Source organism: Macaca nemestrina, chromosome 3 (genome assembly GCF_043159975.1).
Source record: "Macaca nemestrina isolate mMacNem1 chromosome 3, mMacNem.hap1, whole genome shotgun sequence".
NCBI classification, from domain to species: Eukaryota; Metazoa; Chordata; class Mammalia; order Primates; family Cercopithecidae; genus Macaca; species Macaca nemestrina.
The window spans coordinates 80,653,576-80,670,308 of NC_092127.1; the positions used below are offsets into that span (position 1 = coordinate 80,653,576).

Sequence of the window (16,733 nt, forward strand, 5' to 3'; positions counted from 1 at the left end):
AATTAAAAATTATTAATGCTTTGCTGTATTTGAGTTATACAGTTATACACACATGCAGATATTTATTTTTGCAGAACGTTTGAAAGTAAGTTGCAGGTAACACAAAAGTTCATCCCTAAATGCTTCAGCGTGCATCTCCGAAAGATAAGGAAATCCTCCTCCAAAAACACAATACCATAAACACATTTAAGAACATTCACATTATTTCTCTAATATTAGCTAATTTAAAGCTTGTGTTAAAATTTTCTACATTATACCCAAAATATCTTTTATAGCTGGTTGTTTCAAAACAAGATTCAATCAAATTTTATGCATTGCATTTGACTGTTATCTCTTTTAGTTCTTTTATCTCAGAATAGTCTCCATTTTAAAAAATGATATTGACTCTTACTGTCTTTTTGAAGAGACCAGGCCAATTGACCTATAGAGGTTGCACAATCTGGATTTGCCTTTAACTTCTTACTCTATTGCTTGTGTTTTATACAAACAGTAAGTTAGGTCTAAAAGACTTGATTACATTCAGGTTATACATTATTGGCAAGAATAACTTACAGGTATTGCCACATACTTTCTATTTATCCCCTCAGCAGGTATCGAATGGCAGATTGCCCACAATTAGTGATAGCACATTTGATCACTTGGTTAAGGTAGTGGCCATCACTTATTTTCATTTTGAAGATACATTTTCCTCTTTGCAATTATCAAGTTGTTTGTGGGGTGGTATTTTGACACCTTGCAAATATTCTATCTCTCCTTATAACTTATATTTTGGAACACTGACCTATGGAACACCAGGCAAAATTGTCCAACAAGCAACTGGTAGACCTTAGGGAGTTGAGTTTCAGCAATAGGACTTGAAGTCACTGGTATCTGGATGATGGTTAAAGCCAGTGAAGAGGGTGGGCCATCTAGAAAGAGTATATAGAGAAGAGAAGAGAACTGGGGATGGGCAGAGGAAGCAAGCAGAGCCAGTAGAAGAGACCTAGGGGAAAATAATCCTGAACAAGAATAGGAACATGTAGGACCGGGACATGAAAGTTTCAAGTAGGGGTAGGAAGAGGAAACAATATTCAACCCTGCAGAGAGTCTTTTTTTTTTTTTTTTTTTTTTTTTTTTTGAGACGGAGTCTCGCTATGTCGCCCAGGGTGGAGTGCAGTGGCCGGATCTCAGCTCACTGCAAGCTCCGCCTCCCGGGTTTTTACGCCATTCTCCTGCCTCAGCCTCCCGAGTAGCCGGGACTACAGGCGCCCACCACCTCGCCCGGCTAGTTTTTTGTATTTTTTAGTAGAGACGGGGTTTCACCGTGTTATCCAGGATGGTCTCGAACTCCTGACCTCGTGATCCGCCCGTCTCGGCCTCCCAAAGTGCTGGGATTACAGGCTTGAGCCACCGCGCCCGGCCTGCAGAGAGTCTTATAAGATGAAGTCAGAAGGACGTCATGGAGGAGGGAAACCATCAGAAGATTCTTAGTAGAATGGTGAGGACAGAATCTGCTTGGCAATGACGGCAGGCTGACTGTAGGGGCAAAGAGAGGAAGAAGAGCATCTTCAGAAATAAGGTAATGTGGTTATGAAAAAGATTTTATTTTGCTTGCTTGTTCATTTGAGGGATGCAGTGTATTTGATCCTATTTGAGGACAAATGGAAAAGAACCAGTGGAGAGGGAGAGGACCAAGACTGTAAGAGGATGATTTATAGATCATGGTGTTGGAGGAGAGGGCAAGGGAATGTGAATAAGGACACAGGGGTTTCACCTTGCAAAAGGATTGTCCCTTTCATGATAGAGCAACCTCAGTAAGAATGAGGTTTGACAAGGATGATTATGTTGGAGGAAAGTTGAAGGAATTCTCACCTGATGACCTTGATTTCTTCAGTGAGGTAGGAGATTATCTCATGTAAGCAGGTGTGGGGAATCAGGGTCTTGAATCCCAAACCTTGAAGAGAATAGAGAGTTTTGGACAGCTGTTGAGAAGCCAATGCATGCCCATGTGATAGCAAGGAAACGAATATGAAGAGCTCACCAAAACTGTGAATGAAGGGTCTGTTCCTTACACATCTGTAGCTCATTAAGTAGATCATAGCTTCCTAAAGGGTCCTCATTTGTTTTCCATTTGCCTCTGCTATTGGTTTAAAATATGGTGTCAGTCAGTGCCTGGCCCTCCGCATTCCCACCCTGTCTGACAACCAACCACTCCTCAGATGGGCCGCCCTCCTGCCCCTCATCCAAGCCCAGCGAGATGCTTGAGAAGTCACACTCACAGAGACTCACAGAGACCCACTGTGGCATGTCAGAACCCACAGAAAATGTTCCTCCTGTGCATTATTTATGACTTTCCTGCATTTATATAATATCCAGCTTCCTGAAAGTAATTTGTTTTGGATTGTGTAGTGCTGGGCAGTACATCAAAGGTATGCTAAACAGTGGTCATAAAACATTGAGGTTTATGGTCACTGAGGTATTAAATATCGCTCATAAATTACAGGGTGAGTATTTTAAATGAGCTATGGCTCAGAGAACAGTAGGCGCCCCATCTCTACACATATTAATTGCTACTGCCTGGCTTATTAATTATCAATAGTTTCAAAGGCTTTGTTTTTGTCATTTTCTGAAGGAACCATTCTATGCCCTTTCTGTGGTTCTGTGAGTGTTCATGTGAATGATGTGTTGTGTGCGTAAGCTGGCATTAGGCATAACAAAAATGTGAGGATACTTTAGAATATTGTAGTGTCTGATAGCCTTGCATTTAAAAATCAAATATTACCCCTGTTTTAACCACTGGCACTCTGGTTGCTTTTTCCTAACAAGGCACCCTGCTTACTGCTTTGGACTTCAAGTGGCAAAGTCAGGAGGAGAGTACAGATCCGTTTCATTTCAGTTCTGATCAACTTTTGGTTGTAAGGCTGTATCCCATTGATTCCCACCTTTTTCTGCCAAATTGCCCTGTTGACCTTTGATTAAATTTTACAGGCTCTTTTTCAGTTTGAAAACTCCAATATCCTTTTTTTCTATACCTGCCTTTAGCATTGTTTTATCATCATCATATCTGAGTTCCTACTTTCTCTCCTCCACAAGTCTCTGCATATTTCTTCTCAGGTGAGTTATTCTTGGGTTTAATTATCCAATGTAGAAGTTACCCAGGAGTCCCAGAGGACACCCAAGCCCCATACTTGGAAAGGAGCTGGTGTTTTAGTAAAGTTGAATGGCTTACAATGCATCCCTTGGAAACTTCATTTAAAACAGACATTCCAGACACATAAAGTCAACCCGAAGGTATGGAGCCTTGAGGCATTCTCCCCAGCTTTGTGTATTGGGGGGCCAGAGCTATAACAGGCAGTTGAGAGGTTTAAGAAGTAGGTGGCTGAGTGTGTAAATCAGATGAGATGCTTGTTGTCAGATGGCCTTGACCTTGCTGTCAACACACATTTTTTTTGCTGGAGGTATGTCTGTGGGGCTACCTTTGTCTGGCAAAGCCATCCTATACATTTTTAGTTTGATTTCAATCAGATGAGTATACGAATCTCAGAGAGGAAAGATGGGTGGATTTGGACAATTTCTTAGTCCTACAGGTTAGAACTAGTCTGTCCAATATAGTTATGCATGTGGCTAGTGGAACTTAAAATGTGGCGAGTAAGACTGAAAAACTGAATTTGTAATTTTATTTAATTTTAATTAACTTAAAAGTTTAAAATTACAATTTAAAATTTAAATTTACAAACTAATACCTCAGTTATTAGGAAACTTCTAAGTATGTTTGAAATAAGTTGAGTATGTAAATCTGAATTTGCAACTGCAAATTGTATGAGATCTAAATACAGATCAAGTAATTCTAGCAAAAATTTAACAGCCAAATAAAGATGCACTCTACATGTAAGATGCACATCAAATTTTAATGATTTAGTACAAAAAAGATTTTAAATATCTCAATTTCGATGAATTACATATTGAATATTTTTAATATATTTAGTTAATATCTGTTACTAGCTATTAATTTCATCTGTTCATTAAAAAATGTGGTTAATAGAAAAATTTAAATTACATATGTGGCTCACATTCTGTTTCAATTGGACAGCTCTGTGTTACTATAAAGCAAATTCTTGGAGCGGTGTGGGACTTGGGCCCATTTCTACTGAATTCTATGTAAATTTCTACTGTAGCAAGTGTTTGGCACCAGTGAGGCAAAAGTTTCAAGAAAGTGCTGAAATACTAACTTGAGAGAAACTGCCAAGACTAGAAATTCAGCCTCTACATGCAGATTAAGAGTTTGAATTTTTCTCTGATTACCACTAGTTGCCTTCTTTTGAGTATTTTAAAACTTCATACAGGTAACATTTTTACTGTATGCTTCCATAGGACCTTTTTTTTTTTTTTTGTCCTGAACGTTATGCTTTTCTGAGAGTTATCCACAATGGTCCAGAGTGATATCTGTAGCTCTAGTGAATTCAGCTTCACTGCTGTATAGTGTGTAGTATTTCATTACATGAACACACCATAGTTTATTCACTGGCCTCCTTTTGATGAACATTTAGATTGTGTCCATCACTTAGATTGTTTCTCCCCATTACAGACAAATGGTGCTAGGAAAGTCCATATGCACATGTGCAAGAGTTTCTGTAGAGTTTAAGTCCAGAAGCAAAATGTTGACCTTTAGTGGATACATGTCTTCAACTCTACTAGACAGCGTTAAATTGCCTCCAGGAGTTGTATTAACGTGCATTCTAACAGTGTCGCTTTACTTTTCTCTCCACATGTGATAATCTCTAAATAAAAATCTTTGGCAACCTAAGTGTGAAATGGTGTGTCTTTACTGTTTAATTTGCATTTCTTTGGGCATCTTTTTTATATTTATTGGCCATTTAGGTTTATTTTGTGACATTCCTGTTCATAACTATTGCCATTTTTCTATTGGGTAACTGGCTTTTTCTTCTGAAGAACTCTTCCACCGGTCATCTGGAAACGGATAAGTAGGTAATAATGCTGGGCTGCACAAGAGCTCAGCATTGCCCCTTTTTCAGGATTTGTGTTTTCTTTTGTCTAAAAGTTTGTCTTTTATGTTTGTCATCTGAGATCAGAAAAGGACCCCTGTCTTTCCAATTCCCTGGCAACTTCTGCATTTTTTGATAACTACAAGGAATGGAGTGAGAAGAGTCAGGCAGGATGTTAAAGCCATGAGCTATGAGTAGCAGAAGAAGGGAAGAAACAAAGCAATCTTGATGTCTTCACCATGGTCAGTGGCCATTGTTATTTGTTCTTCCTATGTTAAGAATAAAAACTGCTGTTCACAGCTGGCGGGCACAGTGGCCCATGCCTGTAATCTCAGCACTTTGGGAGGCCAAGGCAGGTGGATCATACCTGAGGTCAGGAATTCGAGACTAGCCTGGCCAACATGGTGAAACCACATGTCTACTAAAAATACAAAAATTAGCCGGGCATGGTAGTGGGCGCCTGTAATCCCAGCTACTTGGGAGGCTGAGGCAGAAGAACCTCTTCAACCCAGGAGGCAGAGCAACGTTGTAGTGAGCCGAGATTACACCACTGCACTTCAGCCTGGGCAATAGAGTGAGACTCTGTCTCAAAAACAACAACAACAACCACCACCAAAACTGCTGTTCACAGGACTACCACAAAACTACTACAAAAACTACCACATTTAGCATATGCAAATATTAAGACGGTTCTACTGAGAATGTATTTAAATGAAATAATTTGAAGTTTCCAAAATTACCTAGTTTAAAAGTAGTAATAAAAACTAGTTTGAAGACAGCAAAAATGCTTTAAAAGGCATCTTTTGAATCTATTGCTAAATATCAATTTGAACTCACAAGACTGCAGTTTTTAAGCTGACAATGAGATCTCTTATTTCAGCTGACACAAAGATCTCTTGGTAATTCTAGCTTGTGTCTTCATAGATACTTGGGAAGCAGCCTGTGAAAGCCTTTCTGTGGCCTGTAACAGCTTTTGTTACTTGGGACACTTAGTATCATAAGTATAGATATGGTAATTAAATGTTAATAATGATACCTGGTATTTATATAGCACCTTTCATCCAAGGACCTCAAAGAACCAAGCAAACATTAACTTGTTAATTCTCATAAGAGCCATGAGACAAGAGTTTTTATATCCATTTTACTGATGAAGAAACTGAGGCACAGAGAACTTAAGTAACTTAACTTACTCAACGTCATATAAGACATTAAAATTTTACTGAGAACAGGTTCAGTTCTGATATTATCTGTTCAAAATTATCTAAAAAATTATCTTCATTTTCAAAGATTTGTGGGATTTTTTTCCTCCCCTTCTCTATTTTCACCTAGTGAACTGTGTTAAATAAACAAGTATGAAAAGGGGTTATGCTTAATAGTAAATTTCCAGAGGCAGAACAATGGCATATAATTTTGAAGACATATTTATTGAACAAAAGAATAAATACATGTGGCAGAAGAGGGCAAAAAGATTATATAAACTGTATCTGGTTTCTGATTTAAGAAAGGAAAAAAAAACCCTAAAATCATTCCCTAAAAGAAGTTGCCTGCCATTTGTTTAAAATTAACTAAGAAAACTCTGCCATCTAAGCTATCAATAAGCTCCACTATAATAAGAAGAACCAGACATTTTTGTTTCTGCTTGACTAGTCCCAGGGACCTTCATTAGTCTACTTGCAGCCTATTCTATGAAGCTCTAAATTTCTTTTTATATTAAACTCACATCTGACCTCACTGGTCTTAGTTCTGGCTTCTGGCGTGATACAGGACAAGGCCAAGCTCTCTCCAGTATTACGGATCTTCACAGCTTTGGACCCAGATCTTTCTTCGCCCTTATGCCTTTTCCCTGGAACAACCAGAGTTTCTGCAACTGTAACTCTTATGTTGCTGTTTCTGGGTACACCCCATCATGTTCACCCGTATCTAACACACTGCAGTTGATCAAGGTCTCTCTTTAAAATGTAGTACCCAGCATTAAACATAATATTCCAGATGTGGTTTGAGATTGGAGAACAGCTGCTCCCACTAACCACACCAGAGTTCTTCCTTTATTTCAAAAACTGTGATTTAATCTTCCTGCAGACTTCTTCAGGCAACAAAACAAAACAAAAAAAGCAAAAACAACCCAATTTACATTGTCATTTCTTAAAGATTTGTTTTTCATTATTTGAATAATTTCTATTTCCTAATTCTCTTTTTCTAATGCATTCTAAATTTCATAGAAGTGAACATCATGATCAAATAACATTTTAAAGCTGATTTAAAATGATGAACCTCAATTCAAATAAATTTCTTTTTCTTTTTTTTTTTTTTTGAGACAGAGTCTTGCTGTGTCTCCCAGGCTGGAGTGCAGTGGCACTATCTCCGCTCACTGCAACCTCCACCTCCAGGGTTCAAGTGATTCTCCTGCCACAGCCTCCTAAGAAGCTGGGACTACAGGCGTGTGCCACTGCACCCAGCTAAGTTTTTGTATTTTTAATAGAGATGGGGTTTTACCATGTTGCCCAGGCTGGTCTCAAATTCCTGGGTTCAAGTAATCTTCTGGTCTTGGCCTCCAAAGTGTTGGTATAAATCACCATGACAGCCTTTTTTTTTCTTAATCTGCTGTTAGGTTAACTTTGGCACATATGCCTAGACATGTGAGTGCACATTTAATATTTGTAATGCAAGTTATATGCTAAATATTTATGTTTGTTGCTTATTTTTAGAACAAAATAGTGTGTGTGCGTGTGTGTGTATGTGTGTGTGTATCTGACTACCAAAGAAATAAAGTTTAGCACAGAGGTTAGTAGCTTAAGTTCTTTTTTTAAGAGATGGGTTCTCACTATGTTGCCCAGGCTGAACTTGAACTCTTAGGCTCAAGGGATCCTCTTGCCTAACCTTCCAAATAGCTAGGACTACAACTGTGCACCACCACACCCAGCCAATAACCTAAGTTTTGAATCAGATATACATGGGTTTGAATTCTGGACCCACCACTTACGAGTTTGGGCAAATTTATTTAAATTCTTTCAACTTCATGTGGAAAGTGAGGATGGCTGAGCATGGTGGCTCAAACCTATAATCCCAGCACTTCCGGAGACAGAGGCAGGAGGATCACTTGAGCCCAGGAGTTCCAGACATGCCTGGGCAACATAGCGAGATCCCATTCTCCACAAAAAGGAAAAAAAGATTTTTTTAAAAAGTGTAAAGTGAAGATAATAATAGGACCTCTCTTATGGGGCTATTGTGAAGATATTATGTAATAATGAACTTTTTTTTTCTTTTTTTTTTGAGACGGAGTCTCCCTGTGTCGCCCAGGCTAGAGTGCAGTGGCGGTATCTCGGCTCACTGCAAACTTTGCCTCCCGGGTTCACGCCATTCTCCTGCCTCAGCCTTCTGCGTAGCTGGGACTACAGGCGCCCACCACCGCGCCCGGCTAATTTTTTGTATTTTTAGTAGAGACAGGGTTTCACCGTGGTCTCGATCTCCTGACCTTGTGATCCGCTCGCCTCGGCGTCCCAAAATACTGGGATTACAGGCGTGAGCCACCGTGCCTGGCGAATAACGAACATTAAAAACTTATCACTGAACTTGGCCTAGAGAAAACAATTAACAAATATAAGCTATTTTTATTGTGGAAATTTTTAGCACATACAGAAAGACAAAAGAAAATAAAAGTTATCTGTAATCTCCAGCTTAATCCAGAAATAACTACTATTGGTATTTAAAATATATTCTTTTTTGTACATTGTAATTACCTCTGAGTAAAAGGGGTATTTGCAGAGCAAAGAAGATTGTGAAAACAGTGAAATTTCTGATACATCATGAAAAGCACTAAAACAACAATATCAATAGTTTAATAGACTTAGCCTAGGACTACAAGAAATATGCATATACACGTTTTAGGTCGTTATCATTAGAATTTGCCTGAGAATAGTACATAATGGATCAGATGCAGCATTCCATCTTTCACAAAAGTAAATCAGAAATGGACATCACTGATGCAGGGACATGGTGAAAGAAAGCCTCTTGGATAACCCGCTGTGTCCAGGACAGGTATATGTAGATGCCAAGATGAAAGAGCATCAGGGAAAGTGTGGTTTTCAGAACCTTCTGTGATTTAACATGAGCAAATTAGGGATTTATCGAGTTTGGCAAAAATACCAAAGTAGTACTTTGAAACTAGGAATCTCATCAGGCAATTTATATTCCAGCAGTAGTTTATTAAAATTTACTTACTCAGTGATTTACAGGACTCATCTAACTGTAATCAATGTGAACCTGCATTAAGTAAGTTTGTTTGTTTCACTAGGAGCTGTCACATTTTCTTCCTACAATGTGGCCTCTACCCTGGGAAAAAGGAACTATGGTTTCCAACGCAATTTTATTTTTGGCTTCTTTGTTGCGCCTGACATGTGTGAGAGTATTATTAGACATAGAAAGACACTTGTTCACCAGGATGTGCATGGAGCCTCCAGTTTTATTTCACAATCCCTTCTTTACCTAGTCTCCTGCAACTGCTAATAATATCCAGCTATTACCCAGCAGGGCTGGACTTTGGTCGAAGTGGGCAGACACCGAAGTTCAGCACGATACCCTGAGGCACCCTTTACCATCCCTTTCCCAAACCCCTGAGCCACACCATTCCTGTGTAATAAAACTTCTAAACCAGGCACTGAAGCCAAGGCAGGGGCACTGACTTCACTGACTCCAGCCAAGCCCTTGCCCTCCTCAGCCACAGGTTGGGCCAACTGTGTGAAGGTGGAGCACCTGCCAGACAGTCCTGGAAGCTGCAGAGACTCTGCTGGGTAGTAGGTGGGGAGGGGAGCAGGAGCTTCAGACACCACCATGTTTTATGGCACCATGATATCAGCGCAGAGGCAGATGGCCATGGAGTCTGTTTGAAGAGAAGCCTCTGACAACGTCGGAGAGGGTGCATGCTGCGTGAGTCACACCAGCAGGTGTGTGATTATCGAGGTGATGTAGGGGGCCTGGAATGTGACTTAAAAGGCCATCATGAGACATTATTCATAAACATATTAACTGCTTCAAGTAACATGGCACTAAAAGGTGAGGGCAGCCCAATTCAGATGAAATCTCTGCTCTCTGAATGATCAAATACAAGTGGTAAGTAAGCAGAATCAATAAGTGAAGTGGGGGCACCACCTCTCTCTGGAAGAAGCCACACATTCCTCACTCTCTGTACTTCTCTCCTTCCTCATTTCCCCAACATAATCCCTGTGACTATTATAAACAGCCTTCCTATATTTGATATCCATTTAGTGTTCAAGATGATCTTTTCTTTTCCTGCCACCCTAACCTAAGATGTAAAGCTTTCCTTTTTCGTGAACTACCGTTTGACTTCGGACTAGAGGACAAGGGGTCTAGCATTGCCCCCTATTTGTTCCTGCCTTTCAGGATGTAAAAGGATGTGTTTACAATCCGTTCTGCAGATGTGGAGACCTTCTCCAGCCTGCGCAGTAATCAACAGCAGTTGTTTTCAGCTTTATGACGCTGCCTGCAATCCCAAGAGAGGGGTGTGCAGTGACTGTCTTCAAGGATGGTGTCCATTCACCACTATAGCTGATGATGCCTGAACCTTGATCTTTGGCCTAGACCAGGCTCTTCTGCACTCTGCAGGCCTGTTTCTATCTGCCAACCCAACAGCCTTACCCGAGTGCTCCTCAGGTACCTCAAAGAACATTTTATTATCATCACAATCACTTCAGCAAAGACAGACTCAGGAGGTTACCCTGACCAATGGTTATGAGTAGGATGATTACCCATTCCAATTCATCACATTATGTACATTTCACCTGCTGTTTTCCTGCCTATGGAGTCGGGATAATTTACAGCTTGAAACCTGCTTTACCTTATTCCTACTTGACTGTTTTTCCTTTTACCAGTACTAACATCTTCAATAATAATCATCATCAACTACATTTGCCCATACTTCTTACTTTTCTAAGTGTTTTTAGATATTGCATATTATCCCTCTATTATTATTTCATAACTTTATAGTTGATCTATTTGGAGCAAATGCAGCACACTATTAAAGAGTATCAAATACCTTTTAAGATTATAGTTTGCTGTCTCCATACAAGACATTAGGTGTTGTCTCCATGCATTAGTTCAAACTTCAGCTAATACCTGATTTGAGAGAAAATTTTTTCCAAACATATTCTTTACTTAACTAATGGCTTTTTTGTCCTGATTAGGAGAAAGGAGGAAGAAACTAACATTTATCAAGGTGTCATGCTTGGAAGTTACTTTTTCATATCTAATCTAATTGAGTCCTCCATTGATCCTAACAGATAGCTCTTATGTCCGTATTATAGATGAGAACATGGCGATATCGCCCAGGGTCACAGAATTAATATGTGAGAGATCTAGAATTTAACCTCAGTTCTGTTTGTCTCAAAATATTCCAATAACAAGTCTGAATTTCTGGTATACCATGTGAAACATCTGAGATCTCCAAGCCAGAGGTATTCAGCATTTCAACTTATTTGAAAAACATCAAATAAATGATATATAACCAAGTCATGAAGACAGATTCCATAGGTTAGAACTAATCTTGTAACAATTTGTAAGCTTACTTATTTACTAGGGACATTTGACTTTCAATTCTCTCACAAAGGATAACTTAGAAGCAAATCTGAAATTACTGAAGTAATGACGGGGTTAATAGAGTGTTTTTTTTATTATTACATAATTTAAATACTTCAGCTTATGTCCTCTATGTGATTAACCTACATTGATTGATTGATTGATTGACTGAGACAGGGTCTCACTCTGTCACCCAGGCATGATCTTGGCTCACTGCAGCCTCAACCTCGCATGCTCAAGTGATCCTTCTGCCTCAGCCTCCCTAGTAACTGGGACTATAGGTGTGCACTACTATGCCCATCTTCTTTTTTTTTTTTTTTTTTAATTAAGTAAAGACAAGGTCTTTGTATGTTGCCCAGGCTGGTCTTGAACTCCTGACCCCAAGCAATCCTGCCTCGGTCTCCCAGAGTGCTAGGCATGAGCCACAGAGTCCAGCCCATATTTCTATTCTGTTTTTGAATTCAAGTTCCTGAGAGTTTTATTAGCTAATTAATTTCCACTGCCAGACAATAGCAATCTGTCTGCAGATGAGGTAAGTGGACAAATGTCCGGTAGACACGAATTGCCATATTGTCTCCTTTATCCTGTGCCACACTGGAAATGGACAGAAACTCAAATCTACCCAGTATGCGTTTCAGATGAAAAATTGAGCCAGAAGTTAAATTCAAGCTGTAAAGGATCACTGCAAACAGTCCTTGACCCATATCTATGTGATATCTGTGGTTTGTAATCTCAGGAGGATCATTAGAACTTTCTGTACCTCAGTTTCCACATGTAAAGGGTAGAGCTAGATAACTACTACACATCCTTATATTTCAAAGTTCCATGATTCTATAATTCACAGCAAGGTCAGAGTAAGTTCCACTCTTGTTTCTCTGTATAACTCCTGTTTAGGACTGCCCAACCCCTTCCTTCTTCTGTTGGTAACAGCACCTGCCCCCACTCTTGTTTTGGCAAACTGCTCTTCTTTCCCCACCACCCTAACAACCACTATGCACGTGTCATTCTGGTAAGGCAGCCACTCTGACTATTCCATTTACTTGGCCACAGGGACAAGCCAGTGGTGAGCATGTAGCCCAAGTAGGGCTGGATCTGGGGTTTTTCATCCAGAAGGTGGCAGGGATGTTTATCTTCTTCCTTTGGAACTCTAGCCATAAGGATGTGTCCTCGTGTTACCCAAAATGAGCAAGAGCTGTTAAGCAGGAAGCCTGGCCTGAGGCAGAGGCCAAGATGAGAGGAGGGAAGGAGCAGATGGATTCCTGACGGTGTTCACATTCCTGGATCCGGATGATGCTGAAGTGAGCTCTGTGGTTGCCTTTCTGTGATGTGAGTAAAACATCTCTTTGCTTAAGTCCTTTTTGTTTGGAGTCTCTGTCACAACCAAAAGTTGTAACCGATATAGTTGTCCTAACCAATGTAATTCTCCACCTTCCTCTAAACTGCTAATATTCTGTATTTCAATTCAGTCAATTTAACAAAAAATAGTTTTTATGATTCCAGCAGTTTAAAAAGTCACCAGATCCTCAGGCCTTTTGCTTTTGAGGTAGTACAATCAAACGATAGACTTACATCAGTGCTATAAAACATGGTGATTTCAACTTCCGAGAACTGAGTTTTAAGAGATGGATACGTTAAATCATGAACCAAATACACTTCTTCTACAAGAGTGGCTCAGACCTTCTTCAGTGTCTTGATTTTCCAAAAGACAAATTAAGCAAGAAGAAAATATCAGATGAGTTACTAAGTGTATAGAACTTCTAGAGTGAAATCCAGGGATTGGGAATGTCCTCTGTCATGTAGGATTTGACACTAGGATCTACTACTAGTGGTGATAGACCCTTTTACTGGTGTCATTTGCAAGCGAGCAGGAAGAGGAGGGAGCAACAGTGGTTGACAGCTCTGGAAACCTTGATCTGGCGTCATGGAGATTTTCTGGCCAACCCTGGAGAGATTCCTGAGTAGCGCATTCTGAGTGAAGGCACAGATACAGCCCAGAGCTCCCTACTGTGGGGAAACTCGGGGTGCATGTTTTGGGGGAGTAGTTCAGCAAGTAGAGAAAACATATAGATTGGGACATTTTGTTTAATGGCAAGGGAAGAAAATCCCATACAAAAACTTCAATCTACGGCTGAAAATGTAGGCTGGGAAGAGAGGTCTTTCTGTCTCACTAGTAAGAACAACTCTAGAAAACCCAAAGGAAACCGCCAAGCCCGTGTTTGGTGCATGGCAGAACTTATGAAAGACACAAAAGCCAGTGAGTGGCTGAAGGCACTGACCAACTCCTCAGATGGGGAGAGATGGCTCCTGGGAAAGAAAACCAACTACAGCTGCTCTCCACCACAGACATGCAAAGATAAACAAGATTGTTTTCCATTTTAAGTGCAACTTATTTGCTTTAAATATAGGTACACCTGAATCCAAACTGCAAGATGACACGTATAAATCCCATCCCTTCTTCTCTTACCATTTCCACAGTAAGAACAGTTTGTAGCCTCATAGTTGGGATTTGATTTACACAAATATAATTATCACTGCAGCACACTAGTATTTTGAGAATGAAAGCTTTAATGCTGCCATACAAAGGACTGCGTGGTAAGTTATTCTAAGCACCACAATTTTGGTCACTGTAAATTCAACTCTGACAGGTTTATAGGATTGAGCACTCCATATAAATTATTTGTACCTCATTCTTTTCATATAAATTATTTGTACCTCATTCTTTTCCGCATTGCCTCAAGCATTTGGACACTTTTCTAAAGTCATATTTTGTTGCCAAATGGTACCACTGAAATGATCTGGCCTAACCTTGTCTTTTGAAGACCAAGATACAAAGTCTCAAACAGATGACATGACTTGCTCAGGGTCATACAGGCTTTTTTTTTTTTTTTTTTTTTGAGATGGAGTCTCACTCTGTCACCTGGGCTGGAGTGCAGTGGTGTGATCTCAGCTCACTGTAACCTCCACCTCCTGGGTTCAAGTGATTCTCCTGCCTCAGCCTCCTGAATAGCTGGGACTACAGCTGTGCGCCACCACGCTTGGCTAATTTTTATATTTTTAGTAGCAATGGGGTTTCACTATGTTGGCCAGGCTGGTCTTGAACTCCTGACCTCAGGTGATTCACCTGCCTCAGCCTCCCAGCAATCAGGCTATTAATGGCAGAGCCAGTGCTAGAAGCTATGTCTCTAAAATGTCAGCTTCTGACTCAAACTCCTGCTCCATGAGCTCCAACGCAGAAAATGGTCACTGTGAGAGGGGTTTTCAAGAGGAGGTGAAAAGGACAAGCACACCAACCCAAATTGACCAGAACAGATTTGAGTGAGCAGGTCAAAATTGTGGCAAGAAAAAAACAAATAATTATTTGAGTGAAAATTACCAGGGATTCAATGAAATATTGAAAAGTTGTTACTAAAATTACCTTTAAGGCTTTGATGATAACCAGCATTTGCCTAATACCTTTCATCTGTAAGTTTTCAAAATATTGTAAAATTAGTATGATTAACTCAGTTTTACAGATGGGAAAACTGAGGGACTGGGTGGAATAAAAACTTGCCCAAGTTTATATAGAGAAGGAAGAATGGAACCTAGCTTACGATCTTGCTGTAAATCACAGAACCATGGTGGTCTGAAATGAAAGGGTCTTGATGACTATCTGGTTCTACCCTCTGAGTGTAGAAACTGCGGTGCAGAAAGGTCTAATGACCGGTCCAAGGTCACAAAGCTAGTCAATAAGTGAGCTGCAATAACATTCATGCTCCCTGAATCCCACTACTGGGTTTTCTTCCCTTGTTCATATGGCCTGAATATACAGTCATCCCTTGGTATTGGTGGGGGATTGGTTCCAGGACCTCCTGCCAATACTCAAAACTGCAGATGCTTAAGCCCCTCATAGAAAATGGCACAGTATTTGCATATAACCTACATACCTCCTCCTAGAGGTATGTAAATCATCTCTAGATTACTTATAATACCTAATACGATACAAACGTTCTATAAATAGTTGTTACACTGTATTTTTTTTAACTTCTGTTGCTTTTTATTGGTGTATTGTTAATTTTTATTGCTTTTGTTCCCCCCATATATTTTCAATCCACAGTTGGTTGAATCCAGATGCAGATCCAGGGACTGGGAGGACTGATGGAGGGCTGACTGTGTTTCTGCTCAGGCAGATGTGAAGTGAGCCCTAAAAGAACTTCCCACTGGCCAAGGTACTTTCTAACTGCACAATCATGCTTCTTCCCACATTCCCCCTAGGGATAATCAGCTCTAAGAGGGCTGACTATCCATCCTTCCTCTGAGGCTTGAAGACCCAGTATGAGATCCAGGTTGAGGATAAGGAAGGGCGGCTTAAGGAAGTCCACCCAGCAGTCCTTGTTTCAACTGGAGAGTGGCATCTCCCAGACTCCTCAGCTGTATCTGCTGCTGCAGAGGCTGCCAGTCATCAAACTGAAGGTCTGGTAGTTGCTGAAATGGTCTGGCAGCACTTGATGGCTACTGACTGGACTTACTGGTTTCATTAAAGTGTCTTAATGGTGCCTTCTTCAACTTGAAAATGCTTGTGATTCTTCCTCCTACAGGCCACCCCTAAGCAAAGAACAACCTCCTATTTTTTCCTTTACATATTATTTTGGCAACCACAAGAGATGGCAATCCTGCTATAGTTGAAAATGTGCTCCACATCAAAGCCACACTTTCTTTTCAGCAGACTCACAAAGCTTTTTATTTCCAGCCCTCCTGAATACTCCACACACCACCAATGTTTACATTTTTGTCCAGCCTACACGTCTTTTCCTGCTTAAGAACCATATGCCCTATCACTTTAGTCATGTGGCTAACACACCCTGCTTCCTTCCTTTTCCTCCGGCTCTTCTGGCCTCTGACTCAGTTACACCCATCCTGGCTGGTAGGGAACTTTTTTTTAACATATCAATTCTTGCCAGTGCCCTCTGATGTGATTCTCTTGTGCAGGATAGAAAAGGTTCCAAGAGTCCCCAGTGTTCCTCACTACTGATCCCTTCATCCTAAGTATTTTACTAAATGTTCTCTGATGGTGACCACTGTAGGGTTTGTTTCATCTGAAGTCTACTTGTACTGTTCTTATCCTTAGTAAACAGGAGGCAGTAAATAGTGATGTTTGGGTTGGCAAAAAAGGTACAAATTTAACAA

The 16,733-nt window shown here is 40.2% G+C and overlaps 1 long non-coding RNA gene across 1 annotated transcript; it reads left to right on the forward strand.

Moving 5' to 3' along the window:
* The first annotated feature begins 9,775 nt into the window (after positions 1 to 9,775).
* On the forward strand, positions 9,776 to 15,827 carry LOC105486281 (uncharacterized). Its single transcript, XR_011620550.1, has 3 exons — positions 9,776 to 10,649; positions 12,722 to 12,896; positions 15,664 to 15,827. It is a non-coding gene; the product is annotated as an uncharacterized lncRNA (long non-coding RNA).
* The last annotated feature ends 906 nt before the right edge of the window (positions 15,828 to 16,733 follow it).